General features: G+C 48.1%; 7 non-coding genes across 7 annotated transcripts; all 7 read right to left on the bottom strand.

Moving 5' to 3' along the window:
* Nucleotides 1–1,258: 1,258 nt before the first annotated feature.
* LOC130350929 (U2 spliceosomal RNA) lies at nt 1,259–1,449 on the bottom strand. Its single transcript, XR_008887722.1, has one exon. It is a non-coding gene; the product is annotated as a U2 spliceosomal RNA (small nuclear RNA).
* Nucleotides 1,450–3,543: 2,094 nt separating this feature from the next.
* On the bottom strand, nt 3,544–3,734 carry LOC130350928 (U2 spliceosomal RNA). Its single transcript, XR_008887721.1, has one exon. It is a non-coding gene; the product is annotated as a U2 spliceosomal RNA (small nuclear RNA).
* Nucleotides 3,735–5,833: 2,099 nt separating this feature from the next.
* On the bottom strand, nt 5,834–6,024 carry LOC130350927 (U2 spliceosomal RNA). Its single transcript, XR_008887720.1, has one exon. It is a non-coding gene; the product is annotated as a U2 spliceosomal RNA (small nuclear RNA).
* A 2,084-nt stretch (nt 6,025–8,108) lies between these two features.
* On the bottom strand, nt 8,109–8,301 carry LOC130350974 (U2 spliceosomal RNA). Its single transcript, XR_008887762.1, has one exon. It is a non-coding gene; the product is annotated as a U2 spliceosomal RNA (small nuclear RNA).
* A 693-nt stretch (nt 8,302–8,994) lies between these two features.
* LOC130350977 (U2 spliceosomal RNA) lies at nt 8,995–9,182 on the bottom strand. Its single transcript, XR_008887763.1, has one exon. It is a non-coding gene; the product is annotated as a U2 spliceosomal RNA (small nuclear RNA).
* Nucleotides 9,183–11,255: 2,073 nt separating this feature from the next.
* LOC130350925 (U2 spliceosomal RNA) lies at nt 11,256–11,446 on the bottom strand. Its single transcript, XR_008887719.1, has one exon. It is a non-coding gene; the product is annotated as a U2 spliceosomal RNA (small nuclear RNA).
* Nucleotides 11,447–13,539: 2,093 nt separating this feature from the next.
* On the bottom strand, nt 13,540–13,730 carry LOC130350924 (U2 spliceosomal RNA). Its single transcript, XR_008887718.1, has one exon. It is a non-coding gene; the product is annotated as a U2 spliceosomal RNA (small nuclear RNA).
* Nucleotides 13,731–21,451: the final 7,721 nt, after the last annotated feature.

Raw genomic sequence — 21,451 nt, 5'->3', positions numbered from 1 at the left:
AATACGTTTATATCTATGTGTGTGTGTGCGCATATATATATATATATATATATATATATATATATATATATATATATATATTTCTCCGCCGAAATCACTTTTAAACCCATTTCCACCTTTTTTTCCCTTCTCTTCCTCTTACTTTTTTTTCACGTTTTTTTACGTTTTTCTCCTTTTCGCCTCTTTTCTGGGCGTATTATTCTTCTTTTTCTTCTTTTTTTTCGTCTAATGCATACCCCATCAGTGCAGCAATGCTTATTCAATACCGCCAGCAGATGGAGACACTGGGGGATAATTTTCTAAGGATTTATACTGATTTTTCCTGTCTGAATTTGTCGCACAGAAAGTTGCAGGCCAAATATGTGTGACATTTCTGCGACTTTAGCTTCTAGAGCATTTTTACAACATTATACATAGGTGCTGAATACATAAAAAGCGACTGTTCAGCGACAGACAAGTCGCATCGGCTGAAAGTAGGCCAGAATGTCAGTCCATGTTGGAGCAGGTTTAGATACAGTCTAAAGCATAGATCTCAAAGTCTGTGCACAGAATTTAGCAAGGGCCTCGCACCTTCTGATGCATCAGGTAGGTGCACAATAGCATAGCCTAACCCTCTGTACTTTGGTCTATATTGATGCGGGACATAGACAGCCAGCTGATGACCAATCCATTAGTGCAATGGATGGCTGGAAGCATTTGTCTTTGCCTTTGCAATACCACAGAAGCAATGCATGGTCAATGTACAGCAATGACACACCTGTGTGAACAGCCAGGAGACCCCCCCCCCCCCCCCCCATGTTATGTTACATAGTTACATAGTTAGTACGGTCGAAAAAAGACATATGTCCATCACGTTCAACCAGGGAATTAAGGGGTAGGGGTGTGGCGCGATATTGGGGAAGGGATGAGATTTTATATTTCTTCATAAGCATTAATCTTATTTTGTCAATTAGGAACATTCAGCACCCACCCGCTATCAAGGCAGCTGCCTATCATGTCATGCCCTACCTGCACAGGTGTGCTGGCTACTCAAATGATCCAATTAAGGAGGCCATTTAGTCAGCAGCAGCAGAAGTCCTGTGCCTGGACGCTCCAACAGGGGCCAGACACAAGCAGAAGCAGAAGCAGCAGAAGCAGCAGCAGCACCACCTTTTGTTTTTTGGCTGCAGCAGCAGCAAGGCCCACAGGGCTGGCTAGCTGGCTAGCCAGCAAGCAGGTAGCAATGAAAGTAGGAATCTTTCTTTTTAACCCTGTAAGGGGGTGGTGCACTGTACCCGAAGATACTGCCATATCGGGTCAATGCATAGGGCGACGGAAGCAAGCTTCGAAATCGGCCCCCGTTCTCAAAAATCCATTTAATATATGGTCCCCAGATAGGGGACGTATCAGATATTAAACTGATAAGAACAGATACTACACTTGATCTTAGCCAAAAGGCCGAGAAGCGATAACCGTGAAAGGGGCGGGCCCAACAAGGTCCCCTTCATGGGCACTATCACTGCTTGCTGTCAGGGAGGCTGCCAGACAATTTTCCATGCACACTCTGGGCTGGGGGGCAGTCAACCACCAGTACACACAGCAGAACCTAAACCCATACCATTATTGCTAAGCAGCAAGACAGGGGCCCATTGCACTCCCACGGGGCCTTTTTAAATGCAATCCATAACCCGGATTTGCCAGGAACCCTTCTTACTCCTCCTACTTGCATGTGACACTGGGCTTAGGATCTGCATAGGAAACACACACACAAGCACACACCTACCTTTGTTGCCTGCAGATGCCTCCTTGGCTGTCCCCAAACGGTATCAAACCAACACCCACGGGAAGCTGTAAGCATAGAGGACATGCCTGCACCCCATTGGACTTACCTGTGTGGGTTAAATCCGGGTTATTTGACAACCTATGGCGGTGATGGTTCTGCTCAGGCAGAGCAGTGCTGATGCTCCTCATAAAGCTGTCGCTGCTGTGAAGGTTCTAGGTGACATCACAAATCCCTTTGGTTACATACACAACAAAGCTGGGTTGTTGTTGTTTACACTCTGCAAGGCCTGTGGAAGTGAGTGACATCATAGCACTGTAGTTCTGAGGGTTCAAGATGGATGCAACAATCTCCTGTTGCTTCTATGAAGGCCGTAATAGACGACATCACCAAACAGCTCCATAGTCACATACACAGCAAAGGAGAGATGTTGTTTACACCTAGTGATGTCAGTGGTATTGAGTGACATCACAGCACAGTGCTAAGGCTCCTGGGCCTGGACACAGCAGCGGCTGCAATATCTCAACGGAGAATACGTTTATATCTATGTGTGTGTGTGCGCATATATATATATATATATATATATATATATATATATATATATATATATTTCTCCGCCGAAATCACTTTTAAACCCATTTCCACCTTTTTTTCCCTTCTCTTCCTCTTACTTTTTTTTCACGTTTTTTTACGTTTTTCTCCTTTTCGCCTCTTTTCTGGGCGTATTATTCTTCTTTTTCTTCTTTTTTTTCGTCTAATGCATACCCCATCAGTGCAGCAATGCTTATTCAATACCGCCAGCAGATGGAGACACTGGGGGATAATTTTCTAAGGATTTATACTGATTTTTCCTGTCTGAATTTGTCGCACAGAAAGTTGCAGGCCAAATATGTGTGACATTTCTGCGACTTTAGCTTCTAGAGCATTTTTACAACATTATACATAGGTGCTGAATACATAAAAAGCGACTGTTCAGCGACAGACAAGTCGCATCGGCTGAAAGTAGGCCAGAATGTCAGTCCATGTTGGAGCAGGTTTAGATACAGTCTAAAGCATAGATCTCAAAGTCTGTGCACAGAATTTAGCAAGGGCCTCGCACCTTCTGATGCATCAGGTAGGTGCACAATAGCATAGCCTAACCCTCTGTACTTTGGTCTATATTGATGCGGGACATAGACAGCCAGCTGATGACCAATCCATTAGTGCAATGGATGGCTGGAAGCATTTGTCTTTGCCTTTGCAATACCACAGAAGCAATGCATGGTCAATGTACAGCAATGACACACCTGTGTGAACAGCCAGGAGACCCCCCCCCCCCCCCATGTTATGTTACATAGTTACATAGTTAGTACGGTCGAAAAAAGACATATGTCCATCACGTTCAACCAGGGAATTAAGGGGTAGGGGTGTGGCGCGATATTGGGGAAGGGATGAGATTTTATATTTCTTCATAAGCATTAATCTTATTTTGTCAATTAGGAACATTCAGCACCCACCCGCTATCAAGGCAGCTGCCTATCATGTCATGCCCTACCTGCACAGGTGTGCTGGCTACTCAAATGATCCAATTAAGGAGGCCATTTAGTCAGCAGCAGCAGAAGTCCTGTGCCTGGACGCTCCAACAGGGGCCAGACACAAGCAGAAGCAGAAGCAGCAGAAGCAGCAGCAGCACCACCTTTTGTTTTTTGGCTGCAGCAGCAGCAAGGCCCACAGGGCTGGCTAGCTGGCTAGCCAGCAAGCAGGTAGCAATGAAAGTAGGAATCTTTCTTTTTAACCCTGTAAGGGGGTGGTGCACTGTACCCGAAGATACTGCCATATCGGGTCAATGCATAGGGCGACGGAAGCAAGCTTCGAAATCGGCCCCCGTTCTCAAAAATCCATTTAATATATGGTCCCCAGATAGGGGACGTATCAGATATTAAACTGATAAGAACAGATACTACACTTGATCTTAGCCAAAAGGCCGAGAAGCGATAACCGTGAAAGGGGCGGGCCCAACAAGGTCCCCTTCATGGGCACTATCACTGCTTGCTGTCAGGGAGGCTGCCAGACAATTTTCCATGCACACTCTGGGCTGGGGGGCAGTCAACCACCAGTACACACAGCAGAACCTAAACCCATACCATTATTGCTAAGCAGCAAGACAGGGGCCCATTGCACTCCCACGGGGCCTTTTTAAATGCAATCCATAACCCGGATTTGCCAGGAACCCTTCTTACTCCTCCTACTTGCATGTGACACTGGGCTTAGGATCTGCATAGGAAACACACACACAAGCACACACCTACCTTTGTTGCCTGCAGATGCCTCCTTGGCTGTCCCCAAACGGTATCAAACCAACACCCACGGGAAGCTGTAAGCATAGAGGACATGCCTGCACCCCATTGGACTTACCTGTGTGGGTTAAATCCGGGTTATTTGACAACCTATGGCGGTGATGGTTCTGCTCAGGCAGAGCAGTGCTGATGCTCCTCATAAAGCTGTCGCTGCTGTGAAGGTTCTAGGTGACATCACAAATCCCTTTGGTTACATACACAACAAAGCTGGGTTGTTGTTGTTTACACTCTGCAAGGCCTGTGGAAGTGAGTGACATCATAGCACTGTAGTTCTGAGGGTTCAAGATGGATGCAACAATCTCCTGTTGCTTCTATGAAGGCCGTAATAGACGACATCACCAAACTACCAAACAGCTCCATAGTCACATACACAGCAAAGGAGAGATGTTGTTTACACCTAGTGATGTCAGTGGTATTGAGTGACATCACAGCACAGTGCTAAGGCTCCTGGGCCTGGACACAGCAGCGGCTGCAATATCTCAACGGAGAATACGTTTATATCTATGTGTGTGTGTGCGCATATATATATATATATATATATATATATATATATATATATATATATTTCTCCGCCGAAATCACTTTTAAACCCATTTCCACCTTTTTTTCCCTTCTCTTCCTCTTACTTTTTTTTCACGTTTTTTTACGTTTTTCTCCTTTTCGCCTCTTTTCTGGGCGTATTATTCTTCTTTTTCTTCTTTTTTTTCGTCTAATGCATACCCCATCAGTGCAGCAATGCTTATTCAATACCGCCAGCAGATGGAGACACTGGGGGATAATTTTCTAAGGATTTATACTGATTTTTCCTGTCTGAATTTGTCGCACAGAAAGTTGCAGGCCAAATATGTGTGACATTTCTGCGACTTTAGCTTCTAGAGCATTTTTACAACATTATACATAGGTGCTGAATACATAAAAAGCGACTGTTCAGCGACAGACAAGTCGCATCGGCTGAAAGTAGGCCAGAATGTCAGTCCATGTTGGAGCAGGTTTAGATACAGTCTAAAGCATAGATCTCAAAGTCTGTGCACAGAATTTAGCAAGGGCCTCGCACCTTCTGATGCATCAGGTAGGTGCACAATAGCATAGCCTAACCCTCTGTACTTTGGTCTATATTGATGCGGGACATAGACAGCCAGCTGATGACCAATCCATTAGTGCAATGGATGGCTGGAAGCATTTGTCTTTGCCTTTGCAATACCACAGAAGCAATGCATGGTCAATGTACAGCAATGACACACCTGTGTGAACAGCCAGGAGACCCCCCCCCCCCCCATGTTATGTTACATAGTTACATAGTTAGTACGGTCGAAAAAAGACATATGTCCATCACGTTCAACCAGGGAATTAAGGGGTAGGGGTGTGGCGCGATATTGGGGAAGGGATGAGATTTTATATTTCTTCATAAGCATTAATCTTATTTTGTCAATTAGGAACATTCAGCACCCACCCGCTATCAAGGCAGCTGCCTATCATGTCATGCCCTACCTGCACAGGTGTGCTGGCTACTCAAATGATCCAATTAAGGAGGCCATTTAGTCAGCAGCAGCAGAAGTCCTGTGCCTGGACGCTCCAACAGGGGCCAGACACAAGCAGAAGCAGAAGCAGCAGAAGCAGCAGCAGCACCACCTTTTGTTTTTTGGCTGCAGCAGCAGCAAGGCCCACAGGGCTGGCTAGCTGGCTAGCCAGCAAGCAGGTAGCAATGAAAGTAGGAATCTTTCTTTTTAACCCTGTAAGGGGGTGGTGCACTGTACCCGAAGATACTGCCATATCGGGTCAATGCATAGGGCGACGGAAGCAAGCTTCGAAATCGGCCCCCGTTCTCAAAAATCCATTTAATATATGGTCCCCAGATAGGGGACGTATCAGATATTAAACTGATAAGAACAGATACTACACTTGATCTTAGCCAAAAGGCCGAGAAGCGATAACCGTGAAAGGGGCGGGCCCAACAAGGTCCCCTTCATGGGCACTATCACTGCTTGCTGTCAGGGAGGCTGCCAGACAATTTTCCATGCACACTCTGGGCTGGGGGGCAGTCAACCACCAGTACACACAGCAGAACCTAAACCCATACCATTATTGCTAAGCAGCAAGACAGGGGCCCATTGCACTCCCACGGGGCCTTTTTAAATGCAATCCATAACCCGGATTTGCCAGGAACCCTTCTTACTCCTCCTACTTGCATGTGACACTGGGCTTAGGATCTGCATAGGAAACACACACACAAGCACACACCTACCTTTGTTGCCTGCAGATGCCTCCTTGGCTGTCCCCAAACGGTATCAAACCAACACCCACGGGAAGCTGTAAGCATAGAGGACATGCCTGCACCCCATTGGACTTACCTGTGTGGGTTAAATCCGGGTTATTTGACAACCTATGGCGGTGATGGTTCTGCTCAGGCAGAGCAGTGCTGATGCTCCTCATAAAGCTGTCGCTGCTGTGAAGGTTCTAGGTGACATCACAAATCCCTTTGGTTACATACACAACAAAGCTGGGTTGTTGTTGTTTACACTCTGCAAGGCCTGTGGAAGTGAGTGACATCATAGCACTGTAGTTCTGAGGGTTCAAGATGGATGCAACAATCTCCTGTTGCTTCTATGAAGGCCGTAATAGACGACATCACCAAACAGCTCCATAGTCACATACACAGCAAAGGAGAGATGTTGTTTACACCTAGTGATGTCAGTGGTATTGAGTGACATCACAGCACAGTGCTAAGGCTCCTGGGCCTGGACACAGCAGCGGCTGCAATATCTCAACGGAGAATACGTTTATATCTATGTGTGTGTGTGCGCATATATATATATATATATATATATATATATATATATATATATTTCTCCGCCGAAATCACTTTTAAACCCATTTCCACCTTTTTTTCCCTTCTCTTCCTCTTACTTTTTTTTCACGTTTTTTTACGTTTTTCTCCTTTTCGCCTCTTTTCTGGGCGTATTATTCTTCTTTTTCTTCTTTTTTTTCGTCTAATGCATACCCCATCAGTGCAGCAATGCTTATTCAATACCGCCAGCAGATGGAGACACTGGGGGATAATTTTCTAAGGATTTATACTGATTTTTCCTGTCTGAATTTGTCGCACAGAAAGTTGCAGGCCAAATATGTGTGACATTTCTGCGACTTTAGCTTCTAGAGCATTTTTACAACATTATACATAGGTGCTGAATACATAAAAAGCGACTGTTCAGCGACAGACAAGTCGCATCGGCTGAAAGTAGGCCAGAATGTCAGTCCATGTTGGAGCAGGTTTAGATACAGTCTAAAGCATAGATCTCAAAGTCTGTGCACAGAATTTAGCAAGGGCCTCGCACCTTCTGATGCATCAGGTAGGTGCACAATAGCATAGCCTAACCCTCTGTACTTTGGTCTATATTGATGCGGGACATAGACAGCCAGCTGATGACCAATCCATTAGTGCAATGGATGGCTGGAAGCATTTGTCTTTGCCTTTGCAATACCACAGAAGCAATGCATGGTCAATGTACAGCAATGACACACCTGTGTGAACAGCCAGGAGACCCCCCCCCCCCCCCCCCCCATGTTATGTTACATAGTTACATAGTTAGTACGGTCGAAAAAAGACATATGTCCATCACGTTCAACCAGGGAATTAAGGGGTAGGGGTGTGGCGCGATATTGGGGAAGGGATGAGATTTTATATTTCTTCATAAGCATTAATCTTATTTTGTCAATTAGGAACATTCAGCACCCACCCGCTATCAAGGCAGCTGCCTATCATGTCATGCCCTACCTGCACAGGTGTGCTGGCTACTCAAATGATCCAATTAAGGAGGCCATTTAGTCAGCAGCAGCAGAAGTCCTGTGCCTGGACGCTCCAACAGGGGCCAGACACAAGCAGAAGCAGAAGCAGCAGCAGCACCACCTTTTGTTTTTTGGCTGCAGCAGCAGCAAGGCCCACAGGGCTGGCTAGCTGGCTAGCCAGCAAGCAGGTAGCAATGAAAGTAGGAATCTTTCTTTTTAACCCTGTAAGGGGGTGGTGCACTGTACCCGAAGATACTGCCATATCGGGTCAATGCATAGGGCGACGGAAGCAAGCTTCGAAATCGGCCCCCGTTCTCAAAAATCCATTTAATATATGGTCCCCAGATAGGGGACGTATCAGATATTAAACTGATAAGAACAGATTTTTTTTTTTTTTTTTTTTTTTTTTTATCTAAAGCCGAGGAACGTGCTTTCGATTCACCCAAAGTGCAAGAAAAAGTGCAAACGTGTTACACTAAAAAAACGTGCACAAAGGATGCGGTCTATCGCAAGCCCTTCTCCGATAGGAGAGAGGCCCCCCAACAAACCTTACCCTTCGCCTCCGGACCAAAAGGTACCTGCGAGGTTCCAGGTTCGATGTCCCTTTTCGCCGAAGCTACTAGGGGACCACAAATGCTCCCGGCATCCCCCTTGGCGTTAGCCAAGGTATCTGCCCGCAGAGCCGATTACGGTAGGTACCCTGCCAAAGCAGGAGTACCCGGGGTGTTTGCAGGGAGGTGCGGAACCTAATGGCCACACACACCTCCCCTAGACCGCCAGGAGGGACACCCAGAAGGGCTACCGCATCCTGACCAATCCTGTGAACACACAACACGCAAAAAGTGACACAGTGAGACAAAAAAGAAATAAATAAGTGAATGTGTGCAGATATACTGCCCGGACATCCGGCCGGATCTATAAAAAATTTCTCTGATCCTAGCCAGAAGGCCGGGAATCAAGAGGTGAGTGCCACAAGGTGAAGAGATTATGGTGCCCGTGCTTCAACTCAGTGAGCCTATTCTCCCAGTGAGTTTCGGCACCTCGGGGTCACCACTCCCCGAGGCACAAAGTACCTCGGCTCTAGACCCTCTCAGCCTCATGGCGAGACCCGGAGGGAACAGGTCACATCGGGGCAGCCGTCGAGCTGATTCCTCAGAACCAGCCCCGGAAAGCCCTGGTACACCTGCATCCTCCATGCAGCACCCATCCCCACCAGCCCCATACCGGCGTTACTGTCCACCGGCATGAAAAACTGATAAGAACAGATACTACACTTGATCTTAGCCAAAAGGCCGAGAAGCGATAACCGTGAAAGGGGCGGGCCCAACAAGGTCCCCTTCATGGGCACTATCACTGCTTGCTGTCAGGGAGGCTGCCAGACAATTTTCCATGCACACTCTGGGCTGGGGGGCAGTCAACCACCAGTACACACAGCAGAACCTAAACCCATACCATTATTGCTAAGCAGCAAGACAGGGGCCCATTGCACTCCCACGGGGCCTTTTTAAATGCAATCCATAACCCGGATTTGCCAGGAACCCTTCTTACTCCTCCTACTTGCATGTGACACTGGGCTTAGGATCTGCATAGGAAACACACACACAAGCACACACCTACCTTTGTTGCCTGCAGATGCCTCCTTGGCTGTCCCCAAACGGTATCAAACCAACACCCACGGGAAGCTGTAAGCATAGAGGACATGCCTGCACCCCATTGGACTTACCTGTGTGGGTTAAATCCGGGTTATTTGACAACCTATGGCGGTGATGGTTCTGCTCAGGCAGAGCAGTGCTGATGCTCCTCATAAAGCTGTCGCTGCTGTGAAGGTTCTAGGTGACATCACAAATCCCTTTGGTTACATACACAACAAAGCTGGGTTGTTGTTGTTTACACTCTGCAAGGCCTGTGGAAGTGAGTGACATCATAGCACTGTAGTTCTGAGGGTTCAAGATGGATGCAACAATCTCCTGTTGCTTCTATGAAGGCCGTAATAGACGACATCACCAAACAGCTCCATAGTCACATACACAGCAAAGGAGAGATGTTGTTTACACCTAGTGATGTCAGTGGTATTGAGTGACATCACAGCACAGTGCTAAGGCTCCTGGGCCTGGACACAGCAGCGGCTGCAATATCTCAACGGAGAATACGTTTATATCTATGTGTGTGTGTGCGCATATATATATATATATATATATATATTTCTCCGCCGAAATCACTTTTAAACCCATTTCCACCTTTTTTCCCTTCTCTTCCTCTTACTTTTTTTTCACGTTTTTTTACGTTTTTCTCCTTTTCGCCTCTTTTCTGGGCGTATTATTCTTCTTTTTCTTCTTTTTTTTCGTCTAATGCATACCCCATCAGTGCAGCAATGCTTATTCAATACCGCCAGCAGATGGAGACACTGGGGGATAATTTTCTAAGGATTTATACTGATTTTTCCTGTCTGAATTTGTCGCACAGAAAGTTGCAGGCCAAATATGTGTGACATTTCTGCGACTTTAGCTTCTAGAGCATTTTTACAACATTATACATAGGTGCTGAATACATAAAAAGCGACTGTTCAGCGACAGACAAGTCGCATCGGCTGAAAGTAGGCCAGAATGTCAGTCCATGTTGGAGCAGGTTTAGATACAGTCTAAAGCATAGATCTCAAAGTCTGTGCACAGAATTTAGCAAGGGCCTCGCACCTTCTGATGCATCAGGTAGGTGCACAATAGCATAGCCTAACCCTCTGTACTTTGGTCTATATTGATGCGGGACATAGACAGCCAGCTGATGACCAATCCATTAGTGCAATGGATGGCTGGAAGCATTTGTCTTTGCCTTTGCAATACCACAGAAGCAATGCATGGTCAATGTACAGCAATGACACACCTGTGTGAACAGCCAGGAGACCCCCCCCCCCCCCCCCATGTTATGTTACATAGTTACATAGTTAGTACGGTCGAAAAAAGACATATGTCCATCACGTTCAACCAGGGAATTAAGGGGTAGGGGTGTGGCGCGATATTGGGGAAGGGATGAGATTTTATATTTCTTCATAAGCATTAATCTTATTTTGTCAATTAGGAACATTCAGCACCCACCCGCTATCAAGGCAGCTGCCTATCATGTCATGCCCTACCTGCACAGGTGTGCTGGCTACTCAAATGATCCAATTAAGGAGGCCATTTAGTCAGCAGCAGCAGAAGTCCTGTGCCTGGACGCTCCAACAGGGGCCAGACACAAGCAGAAGCAGAAGCAGCAGAAGCAGCAGCAGCACCACCTTTTGTTTTTTGGCTGCAGCAGCAGCAAGGCCCACAGGGCTGGCTAGCTGGCTAGCCAGCAAGCAGGTAGCAATGAAAGTAGGAATCTTTCTTTTTAACCCTGTAAGGGGGTGGTGCACTGTACCCGAAGATACTGCCATATCGGGTCAATGCATAGGGCGACGGAAGCAAGCTTCGAAATCGGCCCCCGTTCTCAAAAATCCATTTAATATATGGTCCCCAGATAGGGGACGTATCAGATATTAAACTGATAAGAACAGATACTACACTTGATCTTAGCCAAAAGGCCGAGAAGCGATAACCGTGAAAGGGGCGGGCCCAACAAGGTCCCCTTCATGGGCACTATCACTGCTTGCTGTCAGGGAGGCTGCCAGACAATTTTCCATGCACACTCTGGGCTGGGGGGCAGTCAACCACCAGTACACACAGCAGAACCTAAACCCATACCATTATTGCTAAGCAGCAAGACAGGGGCCCATTGCACTCCCACGGGGCCTTTTTAAATGCAATCCATAACCCGGATTTGCCAGGAACCCTTCTTACTCCTCCTACTTGCATGTGACACTGGGCTTAGGATCTGCATAGGAAACACACACACAAGCACACACCTACCTTTGTTGCCTGCAGATGCCTCCTTGGCTGTCCCCAAACGGTATCAAACCAACACCCACGGGAAGCTGTAAGCATAGAGGACATGCCTGCACCCCATTGGACTTACCTGTGTGGGTTAAATCCGGGTTATTTGACAACCTATGGCGGTGATGGTTCTGCTCAGGCAGAGCAGTGCTGATGCTCCTCATAAAGCTGTCGCTGCTGTGAAGGTTCTAGGTGACATCACAAATCCCTTTGGTTACATACACAACAAAGCTGGGTTGTTGTTGTTTACACTCTGCAAGGCCTGTGGAAGTGAGTGACATCATAGCACTGTAGTTCTGAGGGTTCAAGATGGATGCAACAATCTCCTGTTGCTTCTATGAAGGCCGTAATAGACGACATCACCAAACAGCTCCATAGTCACATACACAGCAAAGGAGAGATGTTGTTTACACCTAGTGATGTCAGTGGTATTGAGTGACATCACAGCACAGTGCTAAGGCTCCTGGGCCTGGACACAGCAGCGGCTGCAATATCTCAACGGAGAATACGTTTATATCTATGTGTGTGTGTGCGCATATATATATATATATATATATATATATATATATATATATATATTTCTCCGCCGAAATCACTTTTAAACCCATTTCCACCTTTTTTTCCCTTCTCTTCCTCTTACTTTTTTTTCACGTTTTTTTAAGTTTTTCTCCTTTTCGCCTCTTTTCTGGGCGTATTATTCTTCTTTTTCTTCTTTTTTTTCGTCTAATGCATACCCCATCAGTGCAGCAATGCTTATTCAATACCGCCAGCAGATGGAGACACTGGGGGATAATTTTCTAAGGATTTATACTGATTTTTCCTGTCTGAATTTGTCGCACAGAAAGTTGCAGGCCAAATATGTGTGACATTTCTGCGACTTTAGCTTCTAGAGCATTTTTACAACATTATACATAGGTGCTGAATACATAAAAAGCGACTGTTCAGCGACAGACAAGTCGCATCGGCTGAAAGTAGGCCAGAATGTCAGTCCATGTTGGAGCAGGTTTAGATACAGTCTAAAGCATAGATCTCAAAGTCTGTGCACAGAATTTAGCAAGGGCCTCGCACCTTCTGATGCATCAGGTAGGTGCACAATAGCATAGCCTAACCCTCTGTACTTTGGTCTATATTGATGCGGGACATAGACAGCCAGCTGATGACCAATCCATTAGTGCAATGGATGGCTGGAAGCATTTGTCTTTGCCTTTGCAATACCACAGAAGCAATGCATGGTCAATGTACAGCAATGACACACCTGTGTGAACAGCCAGGAGACCCCCCCCCCCCCCCCCCATGTTATGTTACATAGTTACATAGTTAGTACGGTCGAAAAAAGACATATGTCCATCACGTTCAACCAGGAAATTAAGGGGTAGGGGTGTGGCGCGATATTGGGGAAGGGATGAGATTTTATATTTCTTCATAAGCATTAATCTTATTTTGTCAATTAGGAACATTCAGCACCCACCCGCTATCAAGGCAGCTGCCTATCATGTCATGCCCTACCTGCACAGGTGTGCTGGCTACTCAAATGATCCAATTAAGGAGGCCATTTAGTCAGCAGCAGCAGAAGTCCTGTGCCTGGACGCTCCAACAGGGGCCAGACACAAGCAGAAGCAGAAGCAGCAGAAGCAGCAGCAGCACCACCTTTTGTTTTTTGGCTGCAGCAGCAGCAAGGCCCACAGGGCTGGCTAGCTGGCTAGCCAGCAAGCAGGTAGCAATGAAAGTAGGAATCTTTCTTTTTAACCCTGTAAGGGGGTGGTGCACTGTACCCGAAGATACTGCCATATCGGGTCAATGCATAGGGCGACGGAAGCAAGCTTCGAAATCGGCCCCCGTTCTCAAAAATCCATTTAATATATGGTCCCCAGATAGGGGACGTATCAGATATTAAACTGATAAGAACAGATACTACACTTGATCTTAGCCAAAAGGCCGAGAAGCGATAACCGTGAAAGGGGCGGGCCCAACAAGGTCCCCTTCATGGGCACTATCACTGCTTGCTGTCAGGGAGGCTGCCAGACAATTTTCCATGCACACTCTGGGCTGGGGGGCAGTCAACCACCAGTACACACAGCAGAACCTAAACCCATACCATTATTGCTAAGCAGCAAGACAGGGGCCCATTGCACTCCCACGGGGCCTTTTTAAATGCAATCCATAACCCGGATTTGCCAGGAACCCTTCTTACTCCTCCTACTTGCATGTGACACTGGGCTTAGGATCTGCATAGGAAACACACACACAAGCACACACCTACCTTTGTTGCCTGCAGATGCCTCCTTGGCTGTCCCCAAACGGTATCAAACCAACACCCACGGGAAGCTGTAAGCATAGAGGACATGCCTGCACCCCATTGGACTTACCTGTGTGGGTTAAATCCGGGTTATTTGACAACCTATGGCGGTGATGGTTCTGCTCAGGCAGAGCAGTGCTGATGCTCCTCATAAAGCTGTCGCTGCTGTGAAGGTTCTAGGTGACATCACAAATCCCTTTGGTTACATACACAACAAAGCTGGGTTGTTGTTGTTTACACTCTGCAAGGCCTGTGGAAGTGAGTGACATCATAGCACTGTAGTTCTGAGGGTTCAAGATGGATGCAACAATCTCCTGTTGCTTCTATGAAGGCCGTAATAGACGACATCACCAAACAGCTCCATAGTCACATACACAGCAAAGGAGAGATGTTGTTTACACCTAGTGATGTCAGTGGTATTGAGTGACATCACAGCACAGTGCTAAGGCTCCTGGGCCTGGACACAGCAGCGGCTGCAATATCTCAACGGAGAATACGTTTATATCTATGTGTGTGTGTGCGCATATATATATATATATATATATATATATATATATATATATATTTCTCCGCCGAAATCACTTTTAAACCCATTTCCACCTTTTTTTCCCTTCTCTTCCTCTTACTTTTTTTTCACGTTTTTTTACGTTTTTCTCCTTTTCGCCTCTTTTCTGGGCGTATTATTCTTCTTTTTCTTCTTTTTTTTCGTCTAATGCATACCCCATCAGTGCAGCAATGCTTATTCAATACCGCCAGCAGATGGAGACACTGGGGGATAATTTTCTAAGGATTTATACTGATTTTTCCTGTCTGAATTTGTCGCACAGAAAGTTGCAGGCCAAATATGTGTGACATTTCTGCGACTTTAGCTTCTAGAGCATTTTTACAACATTATACATAGGTGCTGAATACATAAAAAGCGACTGTTCAGCGACAGACAAGTCGCATCGGCTGAAAGTAGGCCAGAATGTCAGTCCATGTTGGAGCAGGTTTAGATACAGTCTAAAGCATAGATCTCAAAGTCTGTGCACAGAATTTAGCAAGGGCCTCGCACCTTCTGATGCATCAGGTAGGTGCACAATAGCATAGCCTAACCCTCTGTACTTTGGTCTATATTGATGCGGGACATAGACAGCCAGCTGATGACCAATCCATTAGTGCAATGGATGGCTGGAAGCATTTGTCTTTGCCTTTGCAATACCACAGAAGCAATGCATGGTCAATGTACAGCAATGACACACCTGTGTGAACAGCCAGGAGACCCCCCCCCCCCCCCCCCATGTTATGTTACATAGTTACATAGTTAGTACGGTCGAAAAAAAAACATATGTCCATCACGTTCAACCAGGGAATTAAGGGGTAGGGGTGTGGCGCGATATTGGGGAAGGGATGAGATTTTATATTTCTTCATAAGCATTAATCTTATTTTGTCAATTAGGAACATTCAGCACCCACCCGCTATCAAGGCAGCTGCCTATTGTCACGATGCCGGCTGGCAGGTAGTGGATCCTCTGTGCCAGAGAGGGATTGGCGTGGACCGTGCTAGAGGATCGGTTCTAAGTCACTACTGGTTTTCACCAGAGCCCGCCGCAAAGCGGGATGGTCTTGCTGCGGCGGTAGTGACCAGGTCGTATCCCCTAGCAACGGCTCAACCTCTCTGGCTGCTGAAGATAGGCGCGGTACAAGGGAGTAGACAGAAGCAAGGTCGGACGTAGCAGAAGGTCGGGGCAGGCAGCAAGGATCGTAGTCAGGGGCAACGGCAGGAGGTCTGGAACACAGGCTAGGAACACACAAGGAAACGCTTTCACTGGCACTAAGGCAACAAGATCCGGCGAGGGAGTGAAGGGGAAGTGAGGTGATATAGGGAAGTGCACAGGTGTAAACACTAATTGGAACCACTGCGCCAATCAGCGGCGCAGTGGCCCTTTAAATCGCAAAGACCCGGCGCGCGCGCGCCCTAGGGAGCGGGGCCGCGCGCGCCGGGACAGAACTGACGGAGAGCGAGTCAGGTACGGGAGCCGGGGTGCGCATCGCGAGCGGGCGCTACCCGCATCGCGAATCGCATCCCGGCCAGAGGCGGTATCGCAGCGCCCCGGGTCCGTGGAACCGACCGGAGCGCTGCAGTGAGAGGAGTGTAGCGAGCGCTCCGGGGAGGAGCGGGGACCCGGAGCGCTCGGCGTAACAGTACCCCCCCCCCTTGGGTCTCCCCCTCTTCTTGGAGCCTGAGAACCTGAGGACCAGACTTTTGTCCAGGATATTGTCCTCAGGTTCCCAGGACCTCTCTTCTGGACCACAACCCTCCCAATCCACTAAAAAGAAGGTTTTCCCTCTGACCTTTTTACATGCTAAAATTTCTTTGACGGAGAAGATGTCCGAGGAGCCGGAGACAGGAGTGGGGGAAACAGATTTGGGAGAGAAACGGTTAATGATAAGTGGTTTAAGAAGAGAAACATGAAAGGCATTAGGAATACGAAGAGAAGGAGGAAGAAGAAGTTTGTAAGAGACAGGATTAATCTGGCGCAAAATCTTGAAAGGACCAAGATAGCGTGGTCCCAACTTATAGCTAGGGACACGGAAGCGGACATATTTGGCGGAGAGCCATACCTTGTCTCCAGGGGAAAAAATGGGAGGAGCTCTTCTTTTCTTATCCGCGAATCTCTTCATGCGTGAAGAAGCCTGTAAGAGAGAATTTTGGGTCTCTCTCCATATGATGGAAAGATCACGAGAAATTTCATCCACAGCGGGCAGACCAGAGGGCAAGGGGGTAGGGAGGGGAGGAAGAGGGTGACGGCCGTACACCACGAAAAACGGGGATTTGGAGGAAGATTCAGAGATTCTGAAATTATACGAGAATTCGGCCCAAGGTAGAAGATCTGCCCAGTCATCCTGGCGGGAGGAAACAAAATGTCGTAAATAGTCACCCAAGATCTGGTTAATTCTTTCTACTTGTCCATTGGATTGAGGATGGTATGCAGAAGAAAAATTTAATTTAATCTTGAGTTGTTTACAGAGAGCCCTCCAGAATTTAGACACAAATTGGACGCCTCTATCCGAGACGATCTGCGTAGGCAACCCGTGAAGACGAAAAATGTGTACAAAAAATTGTTTAGCCAACTGAGGCGCTGAAGGAAGACCAGGAAGAGGGATGAAATGTGCCATTTTGGAGAATCGATCAACGACCACCCAAATAACAGTGTTGCCATGGGATGGGGGTAAGTCAGTAATAAAATCCATACCAATCAGAGACCAAGGTTGTTCGGGGACAGGCAGAGGAAGAAGAAAACCAGCGGGCTTCTGGCGAGGAGTCTTATCCCGGGCACAGATAGTGCAGGCTCGCACAAAGTCCACCACATCAGTCTCTAGAGTCGGCCACCAATAGAAGCGAGAGATGAGTTGCACAGATTTCTTGATGCCCGCATGACCTGCGAGATGGGAGGAATGACCCCATTTGAGGATTCCGAGGCGTTGGCGAGGAGAAACGAAGGTCTTTCCTGGAGGAGTTTGCCTGATGGAGGCTGGAGAAGTGGAAATCAGGCAGTCAGGAGGAATGATGTGTTGAGGAGAGAGTTCAATTTCAGAAGCATCTGAGGAACGAGAGAGAGCATCGGCCCTAATGTTCTTATCAGCAGGCCGAAAGTGAATTTCAAAATTAAATCGGGCAAAGAACAGAGACCACCTGGCCTGACGAGGATTCAGCCGTTGGGCAGACTGGAGGTAGGAGAGGTTCTTGTGATCGGTGTAAATAATAACTGGAAATCTTGATCCCTCCAGCAGATGCCTCCATTCCTCAAGTGCTAATTTAATGGCTAGAAGCTCTCGATCCCCGATGGAGTAGTTCCTCTCCGCCGGAGAGAAGGTCCTAGAAAAAAAACCACAAGTAACAGCATGCCCGGAAGAGTTTTTTTGTAGAAGGACAGCTCCAGCTCCCACTGAGGAGGCATCAACCTCCAATAGGAAGGGTTTAGATGGGTCAGGTCTGGAGAGCACGGGAGCTGAAGAGAAGGCAGACTTGAGTCGTTTAAAGGCGTCTTCCGCTTGAGGAGGCCAAGACTTGGGATCGGCATTTTTTTTGGTTAAAGCCACAATAGGAGCCACAATGGTAGAAAAATGTGGAATAAATTGCCTGTAATAATTGGCGAACCCCAAAAAACGTTGGATGGCACGGAGTCCGGAGGGGCGTGGCCAATCTAAGACGGCAGAGAGTTTATCTGGGTCCATTTGTAGTCCCTGGCCAGAGACCAAGTATCCTAGAAAAGGAAGAGATTGGCATTCAAACAGACATTTCTCAATTTTAGCATAGAGTTGATTGTCACGAAGTCTCTGAAGAACCATACGGACATGCTGGCGGTGTTCTTCAAGATTGGCCGAAAAAATTAGGATATCATCAAGATATACAACAACACAGGAGTATAATAGATCACGAAAAATTTCATTAACAAAGTCTTGGAAGACAGCAGGGGCGTTGCACAGGCCAAAGGGCATGACCAGATACTCAAAGTGTCCATCTCTGGTGTTAAATGCTGTTTTCCACTCATCCCCCTCTCTGATGCGGATGAGGTTATAGGCGCCTCTTAAGTCCAATTTAGTAAAGATGTGGGCACCTTGGAGGCGATCAAAGAGTTCAGAGATGAGGGGTAAGGGGTAGCGGTTCTTAACCGTGATTTTATTAAGTCCGCGGTAGTCAATGCAAGGACGTAGAGAGCCATCTTTTTTGGACACAAAGAAAAATCCGGCTCCGGCAGGAGAGGAGTATTTACGGATAAAGCCCTTTTTTAGATTCTCCTGGACGTATTCAGACATGGCAAGAGTCTCTGGGGCAGAGAGAGGATAAATTCTGCCCCGGGGTGGAGTAGTGCCCGGGAGGAGGTCGATAGGACAATCATAAGGCCTGTGAGGAGGTAGAGTCTCCGCTTGTTTTTTGCAGAAAACATCCGCGAAGTCCATATAGGCCTTAGGGAGACCGGTTACTGGAGGAAGCACAGAGTCACGGCAAGGGTTACTGGGAACCGGTTTTAGACAGTCCTTGGAACAAGAGGGCCCCCAACTCTTGATCTCCCCAGTGGACCAATCCAGGGTTGGGGAATGAAGTTGAAGCCAGGGAAGTCCAAGGAGAATTTCCGAGGTGCAATTGGGGAGGACCAAAAGTTCAATCCTCTCGTGATGAGATCCGATGCTCATTAGAAGGGGCTCCGTGCGGAAACGTATGGAACAGTCCAATCTTTCATTGTTTATACAATTGATGTAAAGGGGTCTGGTGAGACTGGTCACTGGGATGTTGAACCTGTTGACGAGAGAGGCCAAAATAAAATTTCCTGCAGATCCGGAGTCCAAGAAGGCCACAGCAGAGAAGGAGAAGGCAGAGGCAGACATCCGCACAGGCACAGTAAGACGTGGAGAAGCAGAGTTGACATCAAGGACTGTCTCACCTTTGTGCGGAGTCAGCGTACGTCTTTCCAGGCGGGGAGGGCGGATAGGACAATCCCTCAGGAAGTGTTCGGTACTAGCACAGTACAAGCAGAGGTTCTCCATGCGGCGTCGTGTCCTCTCTTGAGATGTCAGGCGAGACCGGTCGACCTGCATAGCCTCCACGGCGGGAGGCACAGGAACAGATTGCAGGGAACCAGAGGAGAGAGGAGCCGAGGAGAAGAAACGCCTCGTGCGAACAGAGTCCATATCTTGGCGGAGCTCCTGACGCCTTTCGGAAAAACGCATGTCAATGCGAGTGGCTAGGTGAATAAGTTCATGAAGATTAGCAGGCATTTCTCGTGCGGCCAGAACATCTTTAATGTTGCTGGATAGGCCTTTTTTAAAGGTCGCGCAGAGGGCCTCATTGTTCCAGGATAATTCAGAAGCAAGAGTACGGAATTGTACGGCATACTCGCCAACGGAAGAATTACCCTGGACCAGGTTCAACAGGGCAGTCTCAGCAGAAGAGGCTCGGGCAGGTTCCTCAAAGACACTTCGAATTTCCGAGAAGAAGGAGTGTACAGAGGCAGTGACGGGGTCATTGCGGTCCCAGAGCGGTGTGGCCCAAGCCAGGGCTTTTCCAGACAGCAGGCTGACTACGAAAGCCACCTTAGACCTTTCAGTGGGGAACTGGTCCGACATCATCTCCAAGTGTAATGAACATTGGGAAAGGAAGCCACGGCAAAACTTAGAGTCCCCATCAAATTTATCCGGCAAGGATAGTCGTAGTCCAGAAGCGGCCACTCGCTGCGGAGGAGGTACAGGAGCTGGCGGAGGAGATGATTGCTGGAGCTGTGGTAGTAGCTGTTGTAGCATAACAGTCAGTTGAGACAGCTGTTGGCCTTGTTGCGCTATCTGTTGTGACTGCTGGGCGACCACCGTGGTGAGGTCAGCGACAACTGGCAGAGGAACTTCAGCGGGATCCATGGCCGGATCTACTGTCACGATGCCGGCTGGCAGGTAGTGGATCCTCTGTGCCAGAGAGGGATTGGCGTGGACCGTGCTAGAGGATCGGTTCTAAGTCACTACTGGTTTTCACCAGAGCCCGCCGCAAAGCGGGATGGTCTTGCTGCGGCGGTAGTGACCAGGTCGTATCCCCTAGCAACGGCTCAACCTCTCTGGCTGCTGAAGATAGGCGCGGTACAAGGGAGTAGACAGAAGCAAGGTCGGACGTAGCAGAAGGTCGGGGCAGGCAGCAAGGATCGTAGTCAGGGGCAACGGCAGGAGGTCTGGAACACAGGCTAGGAACACACAAGGAAACGCTTTCACTGGCACTAAGGCAACAAGATCCGGCGAGGGAGTGAAGGGGAAGTGAGGTGATATAGGGAAGTGCACAGGTGTAAACACTAATTGGAACCACTGCGCCAATCAGCGGCGCAGTGGCCCTTTAAATCGCAAAGACCCGGCGCGCGCGCGCCCTAGGGAGCGGGGCCGCGCGCGCCGGGACAGAACTGACGGAGAGCGAGTCAGGTACGGGAGCCGGGGTGCGCATCGCGAGCGGGCGCTACCCGCATCGCGAATCGCATCCCGGCCAGAGGCGGTATCGCAGCGCCCCGGGTCCGTGGAACCGACCGGAGCGCTGCAGTGAGAGGAGTGTAGCGAGCGCTCCGGGGAGGAGCGGGGACCCGGAGCGCTCGGCGTAACACCTATCATGTCATGCCCTACCTGCACAGGTGTTGCTGGCTACTCAAATGATCCAATTAAGGAGGCCATTTAGTCAGCAGCAGCAGAAGTCCTGTGCCTGGACGCTCCAACAGGGGCCAGACACAAGCAGAAGCAGAAGCAGCAGAAGCAGCAGCAGCACCACCTTTTGTTTTTTGGCTGCAGCAGCAGCAAGGCCCACAGGGCTGGCTAGCTGGCTAGCCAGCAAGCAGGTAGCAATGAAAGTAGGAATCTTTCTTTTTAA

This window comes from Hyla sarda, unplaced genomic scaffold (genome assembly GCF_029499605.1).
Source record: "Hyla sarda isolate aHylSar1 unplaced genomic scaffold, aHylSar1.hap1 scaffold_955, whole genome shotgun sequence".
In the NCBI taxonomy this organism is placed as follows: Eukaryota; Metazoa; Chordata; class Amphibia; order Anura; family Hylidae; genus Hyla; species Hyla sarda.
The sequence above is the reverse complement of the archived record's forward strand: the minus strand, read 5'-3'. Positions and strand labels throughout refer to the sequence as shown.